Genomic DNA, 27,711 nt, shown 5'->3' on the forward strand with positions numbered 1-27,711 from the left:
GGTCACGTGCACGCCTTCCGTCGGTGGCTCGCCCATCATGCAGGTATCAAGGGGCGTGCGCCATCCCCAACATGGCACGAGTGACATGGGAACCCCGCATGTCACGCCCCCAGGCCTATAGTACTCTTCCAGCCGTACTTGGCGAGGTGCGGCGCCTCCAAACACTTTCTTTTCACCAATACTTATGTTCATGGACTACGCCTAACCATTATTCTACTTAGTTTTTTTTTCGCAACCAAGTATTATTATGTTTCCTTTATGCCAATGAACACCCATACACATTCATTATCATCAACAATTATACATGAAGAACACAATTGCACAGTGTAAAGGGAGGGGCAACTCCGTGAACAATGAGTCTGCCTGAATACAATATATTATTCAACTATACAATGTTTACGAGGCTTTACAAGTATACTTGGGAAACACCAAGTTTCATACTTAGCCAATTTTACAAATAGGAAACACCTCCGCGTGCCAACCGAGTTCCTTGCCCGAGCTGGGCGGGCGCACCCTCATGCGAGCTGCCAACCGTACTCATTGACCGAACCTCATTTGCCACTGCACGATGGGCGGGCGACCTCACCCGAGTCACCCAGCGTTTCCTGTTGCACAATGGGCGGGCAACTTACCCGAGTCACCTGAGACACCTCCGCGTTTCTTCTTCCACGACGGGTGGGCGACCTACCCGAGACACCCCGTGTCACACTGAACGGCGAGTGCCTTCCTTACCCGTGCCCTCACCTGATAACCGAACCCTGTGCGTATCATGTGTGCTTGCCCAAGAGCGGGTGCATATATGCCCGCGCCTCTTTTGCGACCTGCTTTTTTCTTGATCACCGAATGCTCATGTTGGAATGTCCATCTTCGAATGAATGCCAAATGCTACAACGCCTTGCCATATTTATACGAGCGGTTGGGCGAGTTGCTGCCCAGGCCGAATCAACCACTACTTTCCAAAACGCCCTTACACGTCGCAAACTTGGCATCCGATTGGTCGGCAAACAATCCTTCGTTCAAGTCGCCCCAACATGTGAGTCAGCTCGTGGGTTATGCCAAACGCTCCCACGCTATAAACCAACCATCGCTCCACATCTAATGCGCATTATACTTATGTCCCTTCCCACATTTCGGTTGTAGAGTTCACACTTCGCACCGAAGGGGAGAAACCGAACCGCAGGTCCTTACGCCGCATTTCCCAGACTTGGGTAGCAATTTTTGTTGTGACGCGAAATGGAAACCCACTGTGTGTCCACTGACTTGGGTAGCAGTTTTCATCGCGCCGCGAAATGGACACCCCGAGTTCCCCAGACTTTGGCGGCTCTTCGTGGTCCCATGACATGGAAATCCAAAGTTCCACAGACTCTCGGGCGATTCAAGGTGTACTGCGACATGGAAACAGCGATTTCCCTAGACTTGGGCAGCGGTTTCGAAACACCCCAAGTTCCCGAGACTTCTGAGCTGGTTTGCATCATCATGGAAAACCCAAGTTCCTCGCATTTCCCTCGTGCCATAAAATGTGGAAACCCGTGGTTCCAACAAGGGCGCGACATGGAAACCCCAAGCTTCCCAGGCTTGGGCGCTAGGGCGCGACATGGAAAACCCCGAGTCCCCACAGGCATGGGTGTCGCTGGCTTCGGTCGTGGCGCGACATCGAAACCCCAAGTTTCCCCAGGCCTCGATGCCGGGGCGTGACATAGAAACCCACAATTTTCCCAGGCTTGGGCACCGCCGATTTCGGTCGTGGCGCGACTCGGAAACCCCAAGTTTCCTAAGGCTTGCACGCTGCCAGTTTCGGTCGGGGCGCGACATGGAAACCCAAGTTTCCCCCGGCTTGGGCACCGGGGCATGACATAGAAACCCCACGTTTCCCAGGCTTTGGCGCGACGTGTAAACCCCAAAAAATTTTGCGCCGGGTGGAAACCCCAAATCTTGGGTGCCGCACGGAAACCCCACATTTTGGGCGCCGCACAGAAACCCCAAATTTTGGGTGCCGCACGGCAACCCCAAATCTTGGGCACCGCACGAAAACCCCACATTTTGGGCGCCGCACGGAAACCCCAAATTTTGGGCGCTGCACGGAAACCCCGCGTTTTGGGCACCGCAAGGAAACCCTAAATTTTGGGCGCCGCATGGAAACCACACGTTTTGGGCGCCGCACGGAAACCCCAAATTTTGGGCACCGCACGGAAACCCCACATTTTGGGCGCCGCACGGAAACCCCAAATTTTTGGTGCCGCACGGAAACCCCATGTTTTGGGCACCACACGGAAACCCCACGTGTTTTGGGCGCTGCACGGAAACCCCAAATTTTGGGCGCCGCACGGAAACCCCAAATCCTGGGCATCGCACGAAAACCCCACATCTTGGGTGCCGTAGGCAAACACCAAATTTTGGGCGCCGCACGGAAACCCTAAATCCTGGGCACCGGACGGAAACCCCACCTCTTGGGTGCCGCATGGAAACCCCAAATTTTGGGCGCCGCATGGAAACCCCACATCTAGGGTGCCGCACGAAAACCCCACATTTTGGGCGCCGCATGGAAACCCCACATTTTGGGCACCGCACAGAAACCCCAAATCCTGGGTGCCACACGGAAACCCCACATCTTGGGCGCCGCACGGAAACCCCAAATTTTGGGCGCTGCATGGAAACCCCACATATAGGGCGTGTTAACACCCAGGTTGTTCCCTATGACTCCCAAGGGAATACGGCCGGGGTAACCACTAACCAATCTTTGGATCACAGTTTCTAGCCAAACTGTAATCAGAGAGGGCTCTCTCTTTCTGATTTGTCTCTGTTATGATGGTGTTTTTAGGCTAGCTATTATGCTCAGGTTTTGGTTTATGTTTTGGTTGAAGGATTTCTTTCAGGTCTTATGATATATTGTTTAAAGAGTAAAATACCATTGGGCAATGGAGTCTGGAGTTGTGAAATGATTTGATATGCAGGATTGGTGGTGTTCAAACTGCAGGGCCTATTGTGTATCTTAGACAAACAAAGTTAGGTTAAATGGTGATGTATGTCAACCAACAGAAAGCAATTAAGAATTTTCTATTAAGCTGGTGAGGCGAAAGTGAACACGCTGCACAGGAGCAAACTTGAATTCCTGTGACAAAGGCCACTGTGAAAGGTGTATTCTGAAAGTGCAGCAATTAAGAATTACACTTATCTAGATTATAGATGAAGAAAACATTCATTAACAACACAGATTGAACTCAGGGTACTCAGTGAATAAATACTGAAAGTTATTCTTTTTCCTTGTTGCTTAATATCGAAAATCAGATAACATGTATGGAATTTAACAAAACAAACAAATAACAGAGAGAGTTACAGAGACTTATTGTATGGTGAAATACACAGGAATCCAACAGTTATCAACAGACACCAGAACGCATTCAGCACTTCAGAAATCCGAGAAATTCCATCACTTTCTTTATTAAACTTCTGAAAGGATTACAACATAAGAATTTCTTCAGGAGAAATCAACAACAACCCTTGCAAGCTCATGCGAAGGGGACTTTATAGGAATGCTTATACAAAATATCTCAGGCATTGAGTCATCTGAGAGAGAAAATATCTTCATAAATTCATACAAAAAGTAGAAAAGAAGTTATTATAACTTTGAATGCAGCATAAATGCTCTTTATGTCTGTCAGAGGATAATTTGACCTTTGGAGGTCATTGAGTCGGTTGAGCCGCTTTGCTTTAATGCTGAATAATGTGTCTTTATTTCTTGCTGCGCTGTATTTTCTTGGCCCTGCCACCTGTAGTTTTCTATTTCTGCTTTGTTGGCCGATACATCTGCTGAGTTGGCTCAGCTTTAATCCACCATGCATGCTGATTTTGTCACATGTGCTCTGCATGACAACTGATATTTTTTAAGAAACAAAATTGGTGAGTGGCTCCCTGTTTACAAAATCTTCTGTATTGCATTTGTCCACCAGTCTTGCGTAGGGAGTTGATGCCTGAGAATGGCATCCATTGTCTCCTCTGTCTCTGTATACTTGAAGAAATTGGGAGCCACCCCAAACAGGTGATTGATCTCATTGATTATAAAAAACAGATTCTCTACTCTGTTATAGAGAGTCTGTCTTGTGGCTGGCCCTGTCTCCTCTGAGGTATTGGGCTTCTCGTTGATCTGACTGGTGGCAAATGTGTTGACCCTTTTAGCATATTGGTCATGTGTGAATAATCTCCCTGGGTTGTTCAGTAAGCCAAGGAGACCTCTGCTTTCTAACACCTGAAATTTTTCCAAAAACTTGTTCACCTCAGTCTGCATATCCTGGGTTCTTCTTTCCAATGTCTGCACTAAGTTTCTCAGTGTGAGAACCCTTTTGACCATTTGGATAGTCTCAGTTCTGTTTGTAATTCCCATGGTAGCTAACTGAGAACTTGTTTTATGGTTAAGTACATTGATCATTCTGGTGGCCACTTCAAGCATATTGCTCAATAAAGCTCTTGATCTGTGAACCTCCCTTTGTGCCTTTGGGATGAGCTCTAGTTGCTCATGGATAGTTTCAATATACTGCCATTGCTCATTGATAGATTGAAAAATGTTAGCCCACAGCACTATTTTAAGTTCAGCCACCACTTTATCTAACTTGAGCTCATTCTCTAGCTCTTTGATCTTGTCTTTAAGGGCTTTGATTTCCCTGCTCTTTTCTGCCACTTCTCTCTTTGATTTATCATGCCTGTCATTGATCTTGGCTAACTTTTCCCTGGTCTCATTTAACTCTGTCATTTGAGCCTCCAGGATTTGGATTTCATTCTTCAGCTTTTGCATATCCAGGCTTTGGGCCTGCTCTGTAGTAGTTGGCGCTGCTGAAGTAGATGTTGTTGTCTATTTAGTCTGTTAAGGAGGAGGAGCAGTGATAGGAGCAATTTCCTCAAGATTTATGATCTGAGGAGGAGGCTGAGAGGTCTGACCCTCTTCTCTTTGTTTTAATGCTGCTTGCAAGGCTGCTTGTGTAGCCTCAGATTCTCCCAATTTTTCTTGTGCCTGAACAAGCTGTTTATAAATGGAGATCAACAAATCTGTGGTGTCCTTCTCATGCCTTTGTTGGGCTACCTCATCTGTCTGAGGGTGAATGGTAGCTGGGATTTTGATTTTCTTCCTCATGGCAGCCATGTCAGCATCCCTCAGCTTCAAGACTTCCTATATTCCTGAAATATCTTTGGGATCATGCCCAATTTCAATGATTATGTCTTCCAGGGACCTTATTCTGTTGTCCTTCGCCTGGGATGACGCCTTCTCCAATTCCATTTGAGAGGCTGTGGCATTAAGGCTGCGTTTTAGTTTGTAATTTTCTAATGTTTCATCTGCCAAGGAGGCATACACCATCTCACCAGTCTGTTTGTGCAGTTCAATTTTGTCCATTGGGTGTATGTCTTTGGCCAGGACTTCCAGGTTGGTCCTGAGGTAATCCGAGGTAGATTGGGGATGCAGTGCTGTGGGCATAAAATGACTCATGATCATTTTGCCTTCACCTACATCAAAGGCAGACATAAGTCTTTGTTGATTGGTAGGAGCCATGTTTAGCAGGTGATTGTACAGCTGTATTTTGATAGGATCACTCCTCCTTTTGATGTCTATAAATTGTTGTTTGATGCTTACTTGTCCTTCTTTCTGTTGGTTGGAGGAGCTGACCTCCCCTCCCATAGTCCTATCCTGTTCCTGCTGGAAGGAACTTGCTGAAGCTTCTTTGTTGGGTGGGCCCATGCCCAATGCTTGTCTTATTGCTATGTCATCCTCCGAGAAGTCATTCAATCTTTGTCTTTTCTCTCCCTGGTTGATAGATGAAGTCAGAGGAGTCTCTCTATCCCTTTTTCTGCTTAAGTCCTCCTTCTGTGGAGTTTGGAGGACCGAGGCATCAGTGGTGACTTCTGGCCTAGGAGGCACTATGTTCTGAGCCTGTTGCTCAGTGGAAGTTGGAGTATCAATTACTCTTTCCTGCTGTAAGGGCTGCTGTCTGTCATGTTTCCCTTCTTCTTGCTGCAATCCTTGTTGTTGTTGTTGCTCTGCCTGCTGCTTTTCTTTATCTGCCTGCTCTTGAGTCACTGGAGGTGACTTCTTCTTCTCTTGATGTGGTTGCTCTGTCTCCATTTCCTTTTCTTTGCCTTTGCTGGTACTTTCAGTGGCCTTGGTAGTTTGTTGTTTGGCAGTTGAGGAGGATGCAGCTACTCCCGCTTGTGTGCTTGGAAGTGTGAATACCTGTGAACAAAGTTCAAGGTCAGCCATCTTCCTTAGATTCCTTAGTGCCCTCTTATTTAGCTCTTCTTGTGACATGGGCTCTTCTAAGGTCCCTCTCCTCCATTTGTCTTGGTTTGCATATTTTTCAATGTGAGGGATACTATGGTGATCATAGGCAGATAACTTATATTTGAGCCTCCTCATAGATATGAAATGATTAGGGTCATAGGGAGCCCATAGGAAACTGGTTTGCAGGCCAAGGGCCTCAAGCATTCTCTCTGCTTCCCTCCATCCTTGCTCCCTCTCGTTATAGATAAAATGGCCAAGTTGGCTTTTGACCTTCAACTGTGCTTTTTTGCCTTTTCCTGAAAAGTGAAGCACATCAACTCTGCCAAATTGCCTAAAGTACTCTAGGGCAAATAGCCTCATAGGCACATACTTAGGTAGTTTGAATGGAGGTAGATCACACCCATATATCCTGATGACAGTGTGGTTTTGGTAGAAGTACCAATCCCCAATGCTGTAAGCTTTGGACAGCTGAAGAATTCTCTGCATGTCATCAGTGAGTCTCGGAGGAGGTGAGCTCATTAGCATTGCCATAGCTGGATGGATGAACAGATCCATGAATTCACAGTAAGTGTATGGAGACTCAGGTCTAATGTGGAAGACAGAAGACCAATAGACCACTGATCTGGGATTGCCTTGGGCATCCATTCTTTTGATTGAAAAATGAAATTTCTCATGTTGATGGTACAAGATCAAATGGTAAATGTAGGAGGTGTATCTGAACATCCTATCTCTCCTCAAATTCATCAATTGCTCATGAATCTTGTCTGATATGTAGGTGGCATAGTCATAGCAGATTGGTGACTTGCCAGGAGCAAACATAAGCATCATTACCAGCACAGTTGCATCAATATGCTCAATTGAACTATATCCCAAGATGGGAGAAATCATATCTGCAAGGTCTCTGCCCAACTCATTGAGATATACATGAACAATTGGAGGGTACATCACAATGTCAGTTTTAATGTATAATTGATTAAATTTGATAATTTGAGCATCTGTCAATTTATCCCCTTGTTTAATCAGGTTCACTAGTGACAAAGGGACCAACTTCTTCTGAGGGTTGAAGCAAAGCATGTCTCTGATAGCTTGAGGGGTAACATAAAAAAGTACTGAACCAGATGGGTCAACAACAGCCCTCTGAGAAACATCATATTGTTCAGCACACAGGTGGATTAGTTCAGGGAACTGGTTGACCTGAGGGAGCTTGAAAATAGGGAGAAAAGAGTCCCATAAGCCCAATATATCTGTCCCATTTTCATGCTTGGCTTTCAACTCATTCAACAGATGAATGTGGAATTTGTTGCTCATAAGATTTTCTTCTGTAATTTGGTAATCCATATCTGCCAAGGTTTGCCATTTCAAGTTCTTTTGAGGGGCATTCAGAGGTTGAACATTTAGTACTACAGGTGTCTTCATTGCACAAGAGGATTATGAATTGAGTGCAAAGTGGTTTTGATTGAGCAGGACAGTACAGAGGAATGCCTCTTTTTCATGGAGGTGAATTTATCAGGAACAGAGAGTGGTTCTAGTAAATAGCAATTGAAATACTATTTGTAGTGCAACTAGGACAAATGTTTGGCCTCACTCTGTCTCTCTTCAGTAGTTAAATTCGGTTTGAATGAGCCTGCCGCGATTGCGCAGACAGAGCTTAGTTTTTTCAATGAAAAGCAGGTAAAACAAGGCTTGGCTATTAGTTTTCGAGTTCACAATTGTCAAAGGGGCAGGTGCAGGGATTTCTGCCGGTCAATTCAAGAGTTTTCTCTGTTCTAAGCTCTTTCGAGGGACATAACAGATAAAGCAGGTACGTGAAGGATTTATGGCGGAAAATACCTGGTGAGGAGTAGGCAATGGTCACGGATGACTGTGGAAATTGCGCCCCTCTGGTCTCCTGGTCGGGTTCTGCAGGTTGGTGGACTTCGGATGTGAAAATCGCATGCAGGAGCAACAAAGTCTTTTGTGAGAAAAATGTGAAAAAACATGAAATTTCACCATATAATTGGTTTTTTGGACTTTTGGCGCGTTTTTCTGGTGACATCAGCATGATGTCATAGGTGGGGTCAGGGCCGGCTGACGTCATAGGTGAGGTGGTGGGATCTGATTGGTCCACGGGGATGGTGAAGTGGCAGGACAGGTCAGCAGACGGTCGGGCGCAAGGGTTGACGTGACGGCATGGTGGCAGTGACGTGGGATGATGTGGAGGTGACGTAGCATAGGCAGAAAAGCCGAAACCGGAAACAGCCAGCGGTTTCATATCGCACCGCTTATGGTACGGGAGGGAATCTGTCAGACGTACCTCCGACGAGCTGTGGCGAGGACGCGTGGCTGCCGAGTGACGTAACCTTTTTACGGACATCGGACGATATCCGCCGGATGTGAGACCCACTCCGATATCAACGATGACCGTCGGATCTGGAGGGCTCGATCCAACGGCTGTCGGGGGAGTGACGTGACCGGTAGATACGGCGGGTAAACGGCGGACGTCGGAGCCGCTCCGATGTGATAAGAGCCGTTGGATGCTCAAGATCCGATCGGACGGCTGTCGGGGGGGATGACATGCACTGTGGATAGGGCCTGCGGGCGGAGGAATAAATATATATTTTTTAATGTCTTTTCAATATATCCCGAAAAATCGAATATATGCGCAAACTTTGGTTACGCAGCGGAAAGTGGGTTTTTTCGGGGTTTTTGGTAGTTTCAAAGGGGTTATGGGTAAAAAGGGGCTTGTATAGGGTTTTTCTTGGCAAATAATGGTTTAGTGAGTGGAATGACTTGAGGCAAGGGGGGAAGATGAGGTATAGGTTCATCCAAGTGGCCAGATGTCACTTTAATCCCTGACATAGGACTTATTGGCTATAATGCCAAGGGGAGGGGTATTTATACAAAATTTGGGGTTTATACACCATGGTGTTTAATATTAGTAGGGGAAAGGTGATATAGGGATTTACATAGTAAAGTTAGAGTTAATATGGATGGGGGGTGAATAGAGGGAGAAAACACTGAGTTTGTTTGTGAAACACTTGGTTTAAAGAGTAGATCAAAATGAAAAGATTTTTAGACAAGAGATGTGGCTTTTGAACGAACAAGAACCACCATGAAACCATGATCTTCTTCCATGAATCTCACCTGATGAGGGGATGTTAGTAATGAAATGGAAGGGGGAAGGAGGGAGGTTAGTCATGCTCCCTGTTGCAACTTGATGAAGATGAACACCTTGTCAATTGATTGACTTTGCTTTGGTAAACACAGTTAACACATCTGCAATGGTAAAGATACTCTTTCTGCAACCCCAACTACTTACCCAGCTACTTGCCTAGCATTTTTTATTCCTTCTTGGAGGGTGCATTTGGACTTGCAGACCCTTACTTGCCTTTTCTTTTCTTTGGCTTTCTTCTTTTGTTTTTCCTATCTACTTCTACCCTTATTTCTTCCAAGGTCCCAGATTAAGCTGTTGGGAGCCTTTTCTTCTCTACCTGGACTACTTGTCTGCCAAGATTAAACAGTTTGGACAGACTTTCTTCTCTAATCTACAACTGCAAATTTAAACCATGGAATGATCCAGATTAGACTGTTGGACCATCCATCAAAATTTTAAGTCCATACCAAGCTATAAACATAGATTGGATTCTCTTGGAAATATGTGATCTTTGAGTCATCAAAGCAGAGCATATTTGGTCCTTTCATAGCCAATCATGAAATATGAAACCTATTGGTATAGGTAGCTAATAGTGGCTCCACATGGGGATGGTTTTTCATTTGAAATACCAAGAACAGCAGGTCAGAATGCCTTGGCCTTTTACTACTTTTATGAACTTGCAGTTTTGCTGCCTTGAGATGCCAAAATTGTGTACTTGTCTTCTTGGTAAACCTCTGATTCTTTTCACCTTTTGCTGACAACTAATAACATTTGAGAAACTGCATTTTACAATTTTAACAGAAAGTAATATATACATTTGGGTATGTACAATGGAGGCTCATGCTGCACTTAGGGGTGGTATTCAAAATAGTGCTTCAGCATCCTGCCATTTACAGGACCTTCATCCAAGTCAGTTTCACTAAGACTTTTGAGGAAGTAAGTATTGTTTCCTTGCACTGCTTGGACAGCAAATGGTCCTCTCCATAAGGAATCAAATTTTCCATGTTTTCCTTTGTCCTCTCTCCTTGCATCCCACTTGAGGACTTTATCACCAACATTAAAATCTTCTGCTTTGGTTCTTCTGTCAAAGGCTTTCTTTAGTTTTTCTTGTAATACCTGAACTCTGCTGAAAACTTGATCTCTGGTTTGCTGCAGACATATGATTTGATTTATCCTTCTTTGCATATCATTTGGTTCAGCTTGGCTTTCTTGGAGAAGCTTCATAACAGGCACTCCTAAGGATGAGGGGAATTTGGCCTCTAATCCATAAACCAATTCATATGGGCTGGTCCCAATTGATCTCTTGGTTGTTAGTCTATCTGCCCATAAGGCATTCACAAGCTTCTTATGCCAATTCTTTTTGTTCTCTTCAAGTACCTTCTTTATAATATTTACAAGGATTTTGCTTGATGATTCAGCAAGGCCATTTCCTTGGGGATAGTACGCAGTAGAATGGCCCAAAGTAATATGAAATTTGTGGCAGAAGTTCACCATCTTCTTGGATCTGAAAGCAGCAGCATTATCCGTGATTATTTTGTCAGGACAGCCAAATCTAGCCAGTATGTTGTTTTCCAAGAACTGAATGATTACTGAATCATTTGCTTGTCTGCATGGGGCAGCTTCAATCCACTTATTAAAGTAGTCTGTGGCTGTTAAGATCCATCTATGTTGGCCTGAAGACGAGGGATGAATTTCCCCAATGAAGTCCAATCCCCATTGTTGAAAAGGCCTCTCTGTTGCAATAGGTCTTAAAGGAAGTGGCAGCAGTTGTCTCTTTCCCTCAAACACTTGGCATTTATGACATGATGTGATGAATTTCTTGACATCAGAGAACATGGTGGGCCATTAGTACCCAGCCCTTAGTATTTTATCCACAGTGGACTTCCAGTACAAGTGTCCAACACAGTCTCCTGCATGAAACTCTTGCATGATATTGTTAATTTCATTCTCAATTAAACAGTGCAGCAATATACCTTCATGGTTTTTCCAAAGCAAATTGCCATCCATCACACAAAATCTTGATGTTTTCATTTTTAAGAACCTACACTTAGTTTTGGACAGTCCTGGGGGAGCACACAGGTTTTGTAACACATAACAGATATCAGAATACCAGGGGGATTGTTCAAAGGATACCTTGATCTTTGGAGTCGCCAACTCTGTTTCACTGTCCAGCTGATTGATGTCTAAGGCTTGAAAATTTGTTTCTGTCATTAATTTGGCCAAGCCTTGCCCTTTTATTAGTTTTGTAGGTTTTATCTCAATGTCAAATTCCAAAATGCTGGCAATCCATTTTCCTCTTCTGCCTTCTAAATTCTCTTGGGTGAGAATGTCTTTGACAATAGGACTTGGCACATATGCTTTAACATGGGAATAAAGGATATAAATCCTAAAGTCTTTAATTGCTTTGACTAAAGCATAAGCTTGTTTTTCCATGATTTGATACTTCAAAGGTGCATCTCTGAGAGCTTTGCTAAAGAAAGCAATTGGCTTCTCATTTCCTTGGTCATCCTTTTGTAATAGAACAGCAGCAATAGTATGTTGGGAGGCAAAAGAGAAAATGATAAATTCTCTGTCAAACTGAGGATTGGTCAAGACTGGGGTTTGGGTAAGGGCCAATTTTATACCTTCAAATGCTTGATTGGCTTCAACAGTCCACTTCACTTTTGAATCCTTCTTCAGCATGTTATTTAATAATCTGATTAGCTCTGCTAGGTTTGGGATAAACCTTCTCAAGAAATTGATTTTTCCCAAGAATCCTTGTAATTCTTTGACATTCCTTGGGTGAGGCATTTGCAGGATAGCTTGTATCCTATCTGGATCAATTCTAATGCCATCTTTTGAGATGATGTGTCCTAAGAGCTTACCTTCTTCTAAACCAAAGAGGGACTTCTTAGGATTCAAGGAGATTCCATATTTTCTGCATTTTAGGAAGATCTGTCTTAGATGTTTTATATGTTCTTGGTCTGATTTTGAGAAAGGTGTTAGGTCATCTAGATAAATGACTAAAAATTCATGAATCTCTTTTGCAAAAGCAATGTCCATTGCTCTTTGAAATGTTTCCCCTGCATTTTTCAATCCAAAAGGCATCTTTACATATTTGAAAGTTCCCCATGGGGTTGTAAATGCTGTTTTGTCCTGATCATCAGGGTGAACTAAGATCTGGTTGAAACCTGAGAATCCATCCAGTAATGAGATCCTTGAGGCCCCTACCACCCTTTGAAGAATGTGATCCATCTTGGGTAAGGGGTAGTTGTCTTTTAAGGATACTTGGTTTAGATTCCTTAAGTCCACACACAGCCTAATCTCACCAGTCTTCTTTCTTGTAGGGACTAAGTTGGAGATCCATTCAGAGAATCTGATTGGTGCTATGATGCCTGCCTTGAACATTTTTTGTACCTCTTGTTCCATTGCTGGGAGAAGCATAGGATTGATTCTCCTCAGTTTTTGTTTAAAGGGCTTTTGATCTGCTTTGAGAGGGATAGTGTGTTGGATTACAGAGGTGTCATAGGACTTTAGGTCCTCATAGCTCCATGCAAAAACATCCTGGAACTCTTTGAAGAGGTCAATGTATTTTGGCTTTTGGTCAGGAGGTAAGGAAGCAGATAATTTAATTATCTTGGGTTTGTCAATTGTACCTATGTTACATTCTTCAATGGCTGCATTTAGGGGCTGCATTTTTGGTTTTCTGGGAATATCATTTGAATTGAAGATGTCCTCTAGTGGGGTTAGGCCTGTTGGTAGAAAATTGTCTTTTAGCTCAATGATTTCAGTTTCAGCATTGGACACTCCCTCTTCCCAGTCAACTTGTTGAACTTGCTGGATGTTTTCTATATTGAAAATAGTTGGATTCAACATTTGTTTTGCAGTTCTAGGTGATATTGGGTGAGTAATCTGTTGAAACTGTATTTGTGATGGACTTGCTCCATCAAGTATTTGTGATTGACTTGCTGTCTCAAGTATTTGTGATTGACTTGCTGTCTCAAGTATTTGTGATTGACTTGCTGTCTCATTGTCTATATTTAGTCCTGCAAATTCTTGCTGTAGAGTTAAAAAATGGTTTATTTGCTTGTCATCCTCAAATACTTGTCAATCATTGATGTTGTTTGGAATGGAGGGTCTGTGTTTTACCTCAGCTGTAAAACAATGGTGGGGCTCAAAGGGCAACTTGCAGGTGCTTGCAAAGGTGGCTAAACTATGAGCATGTAGATTTTGGGTTCTGGGAATCTTCGTAATTTGGAACTCAGAGAAAAAGTTTAGTACCTCAGCAACAGCAGACCTGTAAGTCCTTAGTCTTTTGTCATTGGTGACAAAGTTTCCTTTCACTTGTTGGATAACTAAATCTGAATCACCCATGATTGAAACCCTGGCAGCTTGTAAGAGTTTTGCCAACTTGAGTCCAAGTAAAAGAGCCTCATATTCTGCCATGTTATTAGTACATCTGAAATTCAATCTATAGGCTCTGCCTTCTGCATGACTATTTTCTTTATTGTGTACCCAAACTCCAGCTCCTGCCCCCAATTTTTTGACTGAGCCATCAAATTCAAGGAACCATAGAATATCTTGTTTGGAAGGGGATTTTATGATCTGTTCATGGGCTGGTAATGTAAGTAGCAATTGTGGTTTTTTTTCTAGCTTGTCTTCTAGGACAGTCTCCTTGTTTGATTGGATTTTCTTGACAACTAAGGCAGCAACACTATCTAATGTTTGATTGGCTGTTGTTTCATGAGTGATACTACTTTCATTTGCATCTTCCTCTTGTATGAATATCTTGGTTTCAACTTCACCTTTTGAGGGAGTATTGGTATCATTGAAGAGAATGTATGAGTCTATGTCTGAGTGGACAACATATATTGGAAAATTTTGAGGTTTTTCTTCACTGCTGACCATGTACTTCATTAGTGTTTCTCTGTACAGTCTTTTGGGTTGCCCAAACACAGAGATGGTGGCATATGACATGTCTAATTGTAGGGAACCTTGGAGTTTGGCCCCCCATGATCTTGATAGCAGCATCCCATACTTAGGTGGGATATCAGCAACCACCACATCCATTAGGATTGTCTTATTTGGGTATTGAACTAGAGACACACATAAGTCCTTTATGAGACCTAGACACTTGACTTGGCTGGAGTCAAATGAAAACGGATCCTTGTATGGTCTTGTTATGTCTAAATTCAACCTCTCCATGACTGCTTTTGGCATGAGATTGTGAGAGGCACCTAAGTCAAACATTGCATTATGTAATATTTTGTCATGAATATGTAAATAGACATAGAAAGGCAGTACCCCTGTGACTACTATTTTTCCATCCACTTCTGGGCCAAATAGGAGTTCTGGGGTGTCATCCAGCACATTGACATCATCTTTGTTGCTAGTGAGTTGAAGGGACCTTTTGATTTGCAATTTATAGATGTCATGCTTGGCTAGTTCCAAGAGAGGAATAGCTATTTTTATTTTGCCAATTTCTGTTTCAAGATCAAAAGGTTTTTCAGATTGGGTCTTGGGGTTATAGGTGACAGTTCTTTCCTTGTTCATTACATCTTCTTCTTGATTTTTGTTTTGACTTTGGGACTTGTCCTTTTTACTCATCTCTTGAGGAGTAATGTTTAAATTAGGATGAGAAGATGAAGTGTCCAGAGACTGCTGTCTGAAGGACAGTGGCTCAGTGATTTCTTCAACAATCACTTCTTCTGTTGGTGAATTTAGTTTGTCATTAGGTTGTGTGACTATAACTCTTTCAGGCTGCTGATTATCCTTTTTCTTTTCAGGCTGGTTAACATTCACAGTTCTGCTCCTTAGCTTGTATTTTTTATGGACTTCATAAACAGCAGTGTCATAGCCTTGTTTAAAGTCAAAGGATTCCCCTGATTTAGTTTGGAACAGTTTAATTTCCTCATCCTCATGATCTTCTTGTGTTAAGAAAACTTGACTTTCACCATCTAGCCCTATTAAATTAATCTCAGGATCTTCATTGGGCTCTGCTGAAGTGGAGGTTTCAGCATAATTTTCTTGGAAAGGGGGTCTTATTTCTTGATCAACACTGGTTTTGCCAATGCCTGGGTTTTGAGTTCTCCTAAAATTTGGATTCCTAGGAGGGTTGTTTTGTGGTGCTTCCCATGATGATTTTCTTTCAACCGATTCCACTCTATCACCTAATCTTTTCATTCCATTTAATATGGCATCAAGCTTTTGATCAAAGGCAGAGGGTTCCTCTTTGAAAACAGTCCTCTTTTCCAACCTTGCACTGTTTCTTTTGGCAATTAGGTTGGCTTCCACTGTGACAGCAACCCTTTGGGCCTCTTCCAGGGATTGACAGTCTCTTTCTTTCAACTGATAGGCCATGTCAGGGTCAAAACCATCAGGGAATTTGTACAAGGCTAAATCAGGAGGAGGCCTTAAATTTTGTGGAATGGAGTTATATACATTGTTAAATCTTGCACAATACTCCAAAACAGTCTCTTGGGGACCTCTTTTTATAGTATCATATTCCCCAAGTATGTGTAGAGGATCTTTCTTCTTCTCCCATCTACTAGTAAAGGCTTGATACAGTCCAGCAGGAGTTGTAATGGAGTTTGCATTCAGGGATCTGAACCAAGTTCTTACATCCCCAGTTAGGATTTGAACAAACATTCTCATTCTGACACTGTCATCATCTATTTCATAGGTCTCAAAATGGTCTTGCATCCTTTTGGCATGCTGGGCAGCTGTCAGAGGGCCATTGGAGTCAAAATATGAAATTTTGGTTTGGTAATCTTGGGGTAGGGCTGCAGCATTAGCTGGGATCTGCAAGGGTGCATATCTGTTAGCCATATTTACAGGGTTTAGAGGATTAACAGGGGCAGCTGGGATAATAGGAACAGTGGGTATCACAGGGGTAACAAATAGGGGTGAACCTAGAAGGTTGGTCAAGGGGATATGTGCAGTGGATGAAGATATGAGAGGGGGACTTTGAGATGTGGATGGTGAGCTAGGGGAACTAGGGGTAGACCGGAAAAGGACCTTGCATGGAGTGGGTATAAGGCTAGGATGATCTGGCTCTGAAGTCACATCAGCAGGCTGCTCCTGCTTTTGCTGCCTCCTAATGTTTCTTGGGATGGTATTTGGATTATTGACAATGATAGGTGGATTTGGGTCAGGATTTTCCCTAGTATGCCGTGGATTTTTCTTAGGAGCCAGTTTCTAACTATTTTTAGGATTTTGTGGGAAATTTTTATATCTGAAGGACTGGATGAAGATTTTGGAATGGCTATATATTCTCAGAGCTAAGATGAAGATTCCCTAAACAAGCTCCTCCCTAAAACTGTTAATGTAATACAGAAACAGATTAAAGGCCTCTTGACTTATCTCAGGCTTGATAGTAGCTATGGAAAATATATAGTAATTGAAAAAGCTCAAGCACTCCCCAGTGGAGTCGCCAATTATGTTAACACCCAGGTTGTTCCCTATGACTCCCAAGGGAATACGGCCGGGGTAACCACTAACCAATCTTTGGATCACAGTTTCTAGCCAAACTGTAATCAGAGAGGGCTCTCTCTTTCTGATTTGTCTCTGTTATGATGGTGTTTTTAGGCTAGCTATTATGCTCAGGTTTTGGTTTATGTTTTGGTTGAAGGATTTCTTTCAGGTCTTATGATATATTGTTTAAAGAGTAAAATACCATTGGGCAATGGAGTCTGGAGTTGTGAAATGATTTGATATGCAGGATTGGTGGTGTTCAAACTGCAGGGCCTATTGTGTATCTTAGACAAACAAAGTTAGGTTAAATGGTGATGTATGTCAACCAACAGAAAGCAATTAAGAATTTTCTATTAAGCTGGTGAGGCGAAAGTGAACATGTTGCACAGGAGCAAACTTGAATTCCTGTGACAAAGGCCACTGTGAAAGGTGTATTCTGAAAGTGCAGCAATTAAGAATTACACTTATCTAGATTACAGATGAAGAAAACATTCATTAACAACACAGATTGAACTCAGGGTACTCAGTGAATAAATCCTGAAAGTTATTCTTTTTCCTTATTGCTTAATATCGAAAATCAGATAACATGTATGGAATTTAACAAAACAAACAAATAACAAAGAGAGTTACAGAGACTTATTGTATGGTGAAATACACAGGAATCCAACAGTTATCAACAGACACCAGAACGCATTCAGCACTTCAGAAATCCGAGAAATTCCATCACTTTCTTTATTAAACTTCTGAAAGGATTACAGCATAAGAATTTCTTCAGGAGAAATCAACAACAACCCTTGCAAGCTCATGCGAAGGGGACTTTATAGGAATGCTTATACAAAATATCTCAGGCATTGAGTCATCTGAGAGAGAAAATATCTTCATAAATTCGTACAGAAAGTAGAAAAGAAGTTATTACAACTTTGAATGCAGCATAAATGCTCTTTATGTCTGTCAGAGGATAATTTGACCTTTGGAGGTCATTGAGTCGGTTGAGCCGCTTTGCTTTAATGCTGAATAATGTGTCTTTATTTCTTGCTGCGCTGTATTTTCTCGGCCCTGCCACCTGTAGTTTTCTATTTCTGCTTTGTTGGCCGATACATCTGCTGAGTTGGCTCAGCTTTAATCCACCATGCATGCTGATTTTGTCACATGTGCTCTGCATGACAACTGATATTTTTTAAGAAACAAAATTGGTGAGTGGCTCCCTGTTTACAAAATCTTCTGTATTGCATTTGTCCACCAGTCTTGCGTAGGGAGTTGATGCCTGAGAATGGCATCCATTGTCTCCTCTGCCTCTGTATACTTGAAGAAATTGGGAGCCACCCCAAATAGGTGATTGATCTCATTCATTATAAAAAACAGATTCTCTACTCTGTTATAGAGAGTCTGTCCTGTGGCTGGCCCTGTCTCCTCTGAGGTACTGGGCTTCTCGTTGATCTGACTGGTGGCAAATGTGTTGACCCTTTTAGCATATTGGTCATGTGTGAATAATCTCCCTGCGCTGTTCAGTAAGCCAGGGAGACCTCTGCTTTCTAACACCTAAAATTTTTCCAAAAACTTGTTCACCTCAGTTTGGATATCCTGGGTTCTTCTTTCCAATGTCTGCACTAAGTTTCTCAGTGTGAGAACCCTTTTGACCATTTGGATAGTCTCAGTTCTGTTTGTAATTCCCATGGTAGCTAACTGAGAACTTGTTTTATGGTTAAGTACATTGATCATTCTGGTGGCCACTTCAGGCATATTGCTCAATAAAGCTCTTGATCTGTGAACCTCCCTCTGTGCCATTGGGATGAGCTCTAGTTGCTCATGGATAGTTTCAATATACTGCCATTGCTCATTGATAGATTGACCAATGTTAGCCCACAGCACTATTTTAAGTTCAGCCACCACTTTATCTAACTTGAGCTCATTCTCTAGCTCTTTGATCTTGTCTTTAAGGGCTTTGATTTCCCTGCTCTTTTCTGCCACTTCTCTCTTTGATTTATCATGCCTGTCATTGATCTTGGCTAACTTTTCCCTGGTCTCATTTAATTCTGTCATTTGAGCCTCCAGGGTTTGGATTTCATTCTTCAGCTTTTGCATATCCAGGCTTTGGGCCTGCTCTGTAGTAGTTGGCGCTGCTGAAGTAGATGTTGCTGTCTGTTCAGTCTGTTGAGGAGGAGGAGCAGTGATAGGAGCAGTTTCCTCAAGATTTATGATCTGAGGAGGAGGCTAAGAGGTTTGACCCTCTTCTCTTTGTTTTAATGCTGCTTGCAAGGCCGCTTGTGTAGCCTCAGATTCTCCCAATTTTTCTTGTGCCTGAACAAGTTGTTTATAAATGGAGATCAACAAATCTGTGGTGTCCTTCTCATGCCTTTGTTGGGCTACCTCATCTGTCTGAGGGTGAATGGTAGCTGGGATTTTGATTTTCTTCCTCATGGCAGCCATGTCAGCATCCCTCAGCTTCAAGATTTCCTGTATTCCTGAAATATCTTTGGGATCATGCCCAATTTCAATGATTATGTCTTCCAGGGACCTTATTCTGTTGTCCTTCGCCTGGGATGACACCTTCTCCAATTCCAGTTGAGAGGCTGTGGCATTAAGGCTGCTTTTTAATTTGTAATTTTCTAATGTTTCATCTGCCAAGGAGGCATACACCATCTCACCAGTCTGTTTGTGCAGTTCAATTTTGTCCATTGGGTGTATGTCTTTGGCCAGGACTTCCAGGTTGGTCCTGAGGTAATCCGAGGTAGATTGGGGATGCAGTGCTGTGGGCATAAAATGACTCATGATCATTTTGCCTTCACCTACATCAAAGGCAGACATAAGTCTTTGCTGATTGGTAGGATCCATGTTTAGCAGGTGATTGTACAGCTGTATTTTGATAGGATCACTCCTTTTGATGTCTATAAATTGTTGTTTTATGCTTACTTGTCCTTCTTTCTGTTGGCTGGAGGAGCTGACCTCCCCTCCCATAGTCCTGTCCTGTTCCTGCTGGAAGGAACTTGCTGAAGCTTCTCTGCTGGGTGGGCCCATGCCCAATGCTTGTCTTATTGCTATGTCATCCTCTGAGAAGTCATTCAATCTTTGTCTTTTCTCTCCCTGGTTGATAGATGAAGTCAGAGGAGTCTCTCTATCCCTTTTTCTGCTTAAGTCCTCCTTCTGTGGAGTTTGGAGGACCGAGGCATCAGTGGTGACTTCTGGCCTAGGAGGCACTATGTTCTGAGCCTGTTGCTCAGTGGAAGTTGGAGTATCAATTACTCTTTCCTGCTGTAAGGGCTGCTATCTGTCATGTTTCCCTTCTTCTTGCTGCAATCCTTGTTGCTGTTGTTGCTCTGCCTACTGCTTTTCTTTATCTTCCTGCTCTTGAGTCACTGGAGGTGACTTCTCCTTCTCTTGATGTGGTTGCTCTGTCTCCATTTCCTTTTCTTTGCCTTTGCTGGATGTACTTTCAGTGGCCTTGGTAGTTTGTTGTTTGGCAGTTGAGGAGGATGCAGCTGCTCCCGCTTGTGTGCTTGGAAGTGTGAATACCTGTGAACAAAGTTCAAGGTCAGCCATCTTCCTTAGATTCCTTAGTGCCCTCTTATTTAGCTCTTCTTGTGACATGGGCTCTTCTAAGGTCCCTCTCCTCCATTTGTCTTGGTTTGCATATTTTTCAATGTGAGGGATACTATGGTGATCATAGGCAGATAACTTATATTTGAGCCTCCTCATAGATATGAAATGATTAGGGTCATAGGGAGCCCATAGGAAACTGGTTTGCAGGCCAAGGGCCTCAAGCATTCTCTCTGCTTCCCTCCATCCTTGCTCCCTCTCATTATAGATAAAATGGCCAAGTTGGCTTTTGACCTTCAACTGTGCTTTTTTGCCTTTTCCTGAAAAGTGAAGCACATCAACTCTGCCAAATTGCCTAAAGTACTCTAGGGCAAATAGCCTCATAGGCACATACTTAGGTAGTTTGAATGGAGGTAGATCACACCCATATATCCTGATGACAGTGTGGTTTTGGTAGAAGTACCAATCCCCAATGTTGTAAGCTTTGGACAGCTGAAGAATTCTCTGCATGTCATCAGTGAGTCTCGGAGGAGGTGAGCTCATCAGCATTGCCATAGCTGGATGGATGAACAGATCCATGAATTCACAGTAAGTGTATGGAGACTCAGGTCTAATGTGGAAGACAGAAGACCAATAGACCACTGATCTGGGATTGCCTTGGGCATCCATTCTTTTGATTGAAAAATGAAATTTCTCATGTTGATGGTACAAGATCAAATGGTAAATGTAGGAGGTGTATCTGAACATCCTATCTCTCCTCAAATTCATCAATTTCTCATGAATCTTGTCTGATATGTAGGTGGCATAGTCATAGCAGATTGGTGACTTGCCAGGAGCAAACATAAGCATCATTACCAGCACAGTTGCATCAATATGCTCAATTGAACTATATCCCAAGATGGGAGAAATCATATCTGCAAGGTCTCTGCCCAACTCATTGAGATATACATGAACAATTGGAGGGTACATCACAATGTCAGTTTTAATGTATAATTGATTAAATTTGATAATTTGAGCATCTGTCAGTTTATCCCCTTGTTTAATCAGGTTCACTAGTGACAAAGGGACCAACTTCTTCTGAGGGTTGAAGCAAAGCATGTCTCTGATAGCTTGAGGGGTAACATAAAAAAGTGCTGAACTAGATGGGTCAACAACAGCCCTCTGAGAAACATCATATTGTTCAGCACACAGGTGGATTAGTTCAGGGAACTGGTTGACCTGAGGGAGCTTGAAAATAGGGAGAAAAGAGTCCCATAAGCCCAATATATCTGTCCCATTTTCATGCTTGGCTTTCAACTCATTCAACAGATGAATGTGGAATTTGCTGCTCATAAGCTTTTCTTCTGTAATTTGGTAATCCATATCTGCCAAGGTTTGCCATTTCAAGTTCTTTTGAGGGGCATTCAGAGGTTGAACATTTAGTATTACAGGTGTCTCCATTACACAAGAGGATTATGAATTGAGTGCAAAGTGGTTTTGATTGAGCAGGACAGTACAGAGGAATGCCTCTTTTTCAGGGAGGTGAATTTATCAGGAACAGAGAGTGGTTCTAGTAAATAGCAATTGAAATACTATTTGTAGTGCAACTAGGACAAATGTTTGGCCTCACTCTGTCTCTCTTCAGTAGTTAAATTCGGTTTGAATGAGCCTGCCGCGATTGCGCAAACAGAGCTTAGTTTTTTCAATGAAAAGCAGGTAAAACAAGGCTCGGCTATTAGTTTTCGAGTTCACAACTGTCAAAGGGGCAGGTGCAGGGATTTCTGCCGGTCAATTCAAGAGTTTTCTCTGTTCTAAGCTCTTTCGAGGGACATAACAGATAAAGCAGGTACGTGAAGGATTTATGGCGGAAAATACCTAGTGAGGAGTAGGCAATGGTCACGGATGACTGTGGAAATGGCGCTCCTCTGGTCTCCTGGTCAGGTTCTGCAGGTTGGTGGACTTCGGACGTGAAAATCGCATGCAGGAGCAACAAAGTCTTTTGTGAGAAAAGTGTGAAAAAACACGAAATTTCACCATATAATGGTTTTTTGGACTTTTGGCACGTTTTTCTGCTGACGTCAGCATGATGTCATAGGTGGGGTCAGGGCTGGCTGACGTCATAGGTGAGGTGGCGGGATCTGATTGGTCCACGGGGATGGTGAAGTGGCAGGACAGGTCAGCAGACGGTCGGGCGCAAGGGTTGACGTGACGGCATGGTGGCAGTGACGTGGGATGATGTGGAGGTGACGTAGCATAGGCGGAAAAGCCGAAATTGGAAACAGCCAGCAGTTTCATATCTCACCGCTTATGGTACGGGAGGGAATCTGTCAAACGTACCTCCGACGAGCTGTGGCGAGGACGCGTGGCTGCCGAGTGACGTAACCTTTTTACGGACATCGGACGATATCCGCCGGATGTGAGACCCACTTCGATATCAATGATGACCGTCGGATCTAGAGGGCTTGATCCAACGGCTGTCGGGGGAGTGACGTGACCGTTAGATACGGCGGGTAAACGACGGACGTCAGAGCCGCTCCGATGTGATAAGAGTCGTTGGATGCTCAAGATCCGATCGGACGGCTGTCGGGGGGGGATGACATGCACTGTGGATAGGGCCTATGGGCGGAGGAATAAATATATATATTTTTAATGTCTTTTCAATATATCCCGAAAAATCAAATATATGCGCAAACTTTGGTTACGCAGCGGAAAGTGGGTTTTTTCGGGGTTTTTGGTAGTTTCAAAGGGGTTATGGGTAAAAAGGGGCTTGTATAGGGTTTTTCTTGGCAAATAATGGTTTAGTGAGTGGAATGACTTGAGGCAAGGGGGGAAGATGAGGTATAGGTTCATCCAAGTGGCCAGATGTCACTTTAATCCCTGACATAGGACTTATTGGCTATAATGCCAAGGGGAGGGGTATTTATACAAAATTTGGGGTTTATACACCATGGTGTTTAATATTAGTAGGGGAAAGGTGATATAGGGATTTACATAGTAAAGTTAGAGTTAATATGGATGGGGGGTGAATAGAGGGAGAAAACACTGAGTTTGTTTGTGAAATACTTGGTTTAAAGAGTAGATCAAAATGAAAAGATTTTTAGACAAGAGATGTGGCTTTTGAACGAACAAGAACCACCATGAAACCATGATCTTCTACCATGAATCTCACCTGATGAGGGGATGTTAGTAATGAAATGGAAGGGGGAAGGAGGGAGGTTAGTCATGCTCCCTGTTGCAACTTGATGAAGATGAACACCTTGTCAATTGATTGACTTTGCTTTGGTAAACACAGTTAACACATCTGCAATGGTAAAGATACTCTTTCTGCAACCCCAACTACTTACCCATCTACATGCCTAGCATTTTTTATTCCTTCTTGGAGGGTGCATTTGGACTTGCAGACCCTTACTTGCCTTTTCTTTTCTTTGGCTTTCTTCTTTTGTTTTTCCTATCTACTTCTACCCTTATTTCTTCCAAGGTCCCAGATTAAGCTGTTGGGAGCCTTTTCTTCTCTACCTGGACTACTTGTCTGCCAAGATTAAACAGTTTGGATAGACTTTCTTCTCTAATCTACAACTGCAAATTTAAACCATGGAATGATCCAGATTAGACTGTTGGACCATCCATCAAAATTTTAAGTCCATACCAAGCTATAAACATAGATTGGATTCTCTTGGAAATATGTGATCTTTGAGTCATCAAAGCAGAGCATATTTGGTCCTTTCATAGCCAATCATGAAATATGAAACCTATTGGTATAGGTAGCTAATAGGGCGCCGCACGGAAACCCCACTTTTTGGGAGCCACATGGAAACCCAAAATTTAGGGTGCCGGGGCGCGACATGGAAACCCCAGTTTTCTCAGGCTTCGGCACCTTTTCCGTCGCGGTGTGGAAACCCCAAATTTCCCGCCCCCAAGCAATGAAAAATTGTCGTCTGGAGGAAAGAGGCAGAGGGGCGAGAGGGTTGCTCGGATTTTGTTTGTGACAAGAGCGAAGCTCTGAATCGAGGCGACCAAGGGCTGAATCTCAGTGGATTGTGGCAGCAAGGCCACTCTGCCACTTACAATACCCCGTCGTGTATTTAATTCGTCTGCAAAGGATTCTTCTCAACGACCGTTTGGAATTGAACTTCAAAGCTGCCCCGACCGAGATGCTTCACGGTCGCGGTTTGAAAATGCCACGGGCCCCTGGGGGCGATAAAGAAATGCCCCTATTGCGGGTTGAGATATAGTCGAAGAGTGACATGCACCGCTTCTAGCGTGGATTCTGACTTAGAGGCGTTCAGTCATAATCCGACACACGGTAGCTTCGCGCCACTGGCTTTTCAACCAAGCGCAATGACCAATTGTGTGAATCAACGGCTCCTCTCGTACTAAGTTGAATTACTATTGCGGTGTGGTTCATCAGTAGGGTAAAACTAACCTCTCTCACGACGGTCTAAACCTAGCTCACGTTCCCTATTGGTGGGTGAACAATCCAACACTTGGTGAATTCTGCTTCACAATGATAGGAAGAGCCGACATCGAAGGATCAAAAATCAATGTCGCTATGAACGCTTGGCTGCCACAAGCCAGTTATCCTTGTGGTAACTTTTCTGACACCTCTAGCTTCAAATTCTGAAAATCTAAAGGATCGATAGGCCACGCTTTCACGGTTTGTATTCGTACTGAAAATCAAAATCAAATGAGCTTTCACCCTTTTGTTCCACACGAGATTTCTGTTTTCGTTGAGCTAATCTTAGGACACCTGCGTTATCTTTTAACATATGTGCCGCCCCAGCCAAACTCCCCACCTGACAATGTCTTCCGCCCGGATCGACCCGCCGAAACGTGCCTTAAGGCCAAAAACAGGGGTAGTGCCCCATCTCTGGCCCACGGAATAAGTAAAATAACGTTAAAAGTAGTGGTATTTCACTTGCGCCGAAAATGGCTCCCACTTATTCTACACCTCTCAAGTCATTTCACAAAGTCAGATGAGAGTCAAGCTCAACAGGGTCTTCTTTCCCCGCTGATTCTGCCAAGCCCGTTCCCTTGGCTGTGGTTTCGCTAGATAGTAGATAGGGACAGGGGGCATTCTACGCCCGTAGCCCAATCGGCACGTGACTGCCTGCCCTCACCGTGAGAGCAGCTTGGGCAGACTGCCGACAGCCCACGAGTTGAGGGCGCAGACCCCTAGGCCCAGCCCTCAGAGCCAATCCTTTTCCAGAAGTTACGCATCCGTTTTGCCGACTTCCCTTACCTACATTGTTCTATTAACCAGAGGTTGTTCACCTTGGAGACCTGATGCAGTTATGAGTACGACCGGGCATGAACGGTACTCGGTCCTCCAGATTTTCAAGGGCTGCCGAGGGCGCACTAGACACCACAAGATGTGCGGTGCTCTTCCAGCTGCTGGACCCTATCTCCGAGTGAACCAATTCCAGGGTGGGCAAGCTGTTAAAAAGAAAAGATAACTCTTCCCGGGGCCCCCGATGATGTCTCCGGATTTCCTAACGTTGCCGCCCGCCGCCATGTCCTGGTTCAGGAATATTAACCCGATTCCCTTTCGATGCTCATGCAGAGTGCACCCTTGATACAAGGCTTCCCCATCTCTTAGGATCAACTAACCCATGTCCAAGTGTTGTTCACATGGAACCTTTCCCCACTTCAGTCTTCAAAGTTCTCATTTGAATATTTGCTACTACCACCAACATCTGCACCTGGGGCCGATCCACCCAAGCTCACGCCCGAGGTTTCTTAGCGATCCCCGCGTCCTCCTACTCATCGGAGCCAGGAAATTGCTCCGACGGTCGAGTATAGATTGCACGCTTCAGCGCCATCCATTTTCGGCGCTAGTTGATTCAGCAGGTGAGTTGTTACACAATCCTTAGCGGATTTTGACTTCCATGACCACCATCCTGTTGTCTTAATCAACCAACACCCTTTGTGGGATCTAGGTTAGTGCACAATTCGACACCATAACTCGAATTTCGGTTCATCCCGCATCGCCAGTTCTGCTTACCGAAAATGGCCCACTTGGAGCTCTCGATTCCATGGCGCGGCTCAATGGAGCAGCCACACCCTCTTACCTATTTAAAGTTTTAGAATAGGTCAAGTGCGTTACGCCCCCGATGCCTCTAATCCTTTGTTTTACTCGATAAAACTCACGCGTGAGCTCCAGCTATCCTGAGGGAAACTTCGGAGGAAACCAGCTACTAGATGGTTCGATTAGTCTTTTGCCCCTATACCCAAGTCAGACGAACAATTTTCACGTCAGTATCGCTACGAGCCTCCACCAGAGTTTCCTCTCGCTTCACCCTGCTCAAGCATAGTTCACCATCTTTTGGGTCCCAACAGGTGTGCTCGCACTCGAACCCTTCACATAAGCTCAAGGTCGGTCGATGATGCACCCCCCTAGAGAGGGGATCTCGCTCGTCAGCTTCCTTGCGCCTCGCAGGTTTTCAAACCCGCCGACTCACACACATGTTAGACTCCTTGGTTCGTGTTTCAAGACGGGTCGAATGGAAAGCCCGCCAACCAACACCACGAGCGCGCAGGTGCACACGGCCCGCCACAAGGGCGCACGCTTCATTCCTCGACCATCGCAATGGCAAACCGACAGGCAGTAATCCACCCGCGCTTGTGACGATGCAGTAGCCCGTGTTGGTTTGCACCTCAAGTCGAGCGGCAGACCAGCCTGAGTCGTTCCACATCCGACCGAGACGCATTGACAGCCTCCATCCGCTTCCCTCACAGCAATTTCAAGCACTCTTTAACTCTCTTTTCAAAGTCCTTTTCATATTTCCCTCGCGGTACTTGTTCGCTATCGGTCTCTCACCCTTATTTAGCCTTGGACGGAATTTACCACCCAATTAGGGCTGCATTCCCAAACAACCCAACTCGCCGACAACGCCTCGTGATACGGCAGGGTCCCGGGCCGATGGGGCTGTCACCCTCTCAGGCGCCTCCTTCCAAGGGACTTGGCCTAGGTCCACTGCTGAGGACGCTTCTACAGACTACAATTCAGGCGGCGTCGCCGCTCTATTTTCATGCTGGGCTCTTCCCGATTCGCTCGCCGCTACTAGGGGAATCCTTGTAAGTTTCTTTTCCTCCACTTAATTATATGCTTGCACTCAGCGGGTGTTCTTGCCTGAGCTGAGGTCGCAAAGTTGGAGCTAAATCCGCCCTACCCCATGGGAGGACAAGAGAGAGCAAAGCAAGTTCGAGCGATGCCACACAAAGCCCGCATCAGCTAATGCCGACAGCCCATCCAAGGGGACAAGATCACCGCTCACCGACGCACGCCACGAAACATCGCTTGAGGTATTTCAGCCGACCGCATCGCATGGGGCACGGACAACCAACTCCACTG

General features: G+C 44.2%; 2 pseudogenes; one reads left to right on the forward strand and one right to left on the reverse strand.

The window, feature by feature from the left end:
- Nucleotides 1-1,233: 1,233 nt before the first annotated feature.
- LOC149195326 (uncharacterized) lies at nt 1,234-25,372 on the forward strand (annotated as a pseudogene).
- Nucleotides 24,360-27,503, reverse strand: LOC149195327 (25S ribosomal RNA; annotated as a pseudogene).
- Nucleotides 27,504-27,711: the final 208 nt, after the last annotated feature.

Source organism: Pinus tabuliformis, chromosome 2_2, assembly GCF_031772625.1.
Source record: "Pinus tabuliformis cultivar Carrire ecotype Pingquan chromosome 2_2, CPIR1, whole genome shotgun sequence".
Classification (NCBI taxonomy): domain Eukaryota; kingdom Viridiplantae; phylum Streptophyta; class Pinopsida; order Pinales; family Pinaceae; genus Pinus; species Pinus tabuliformis.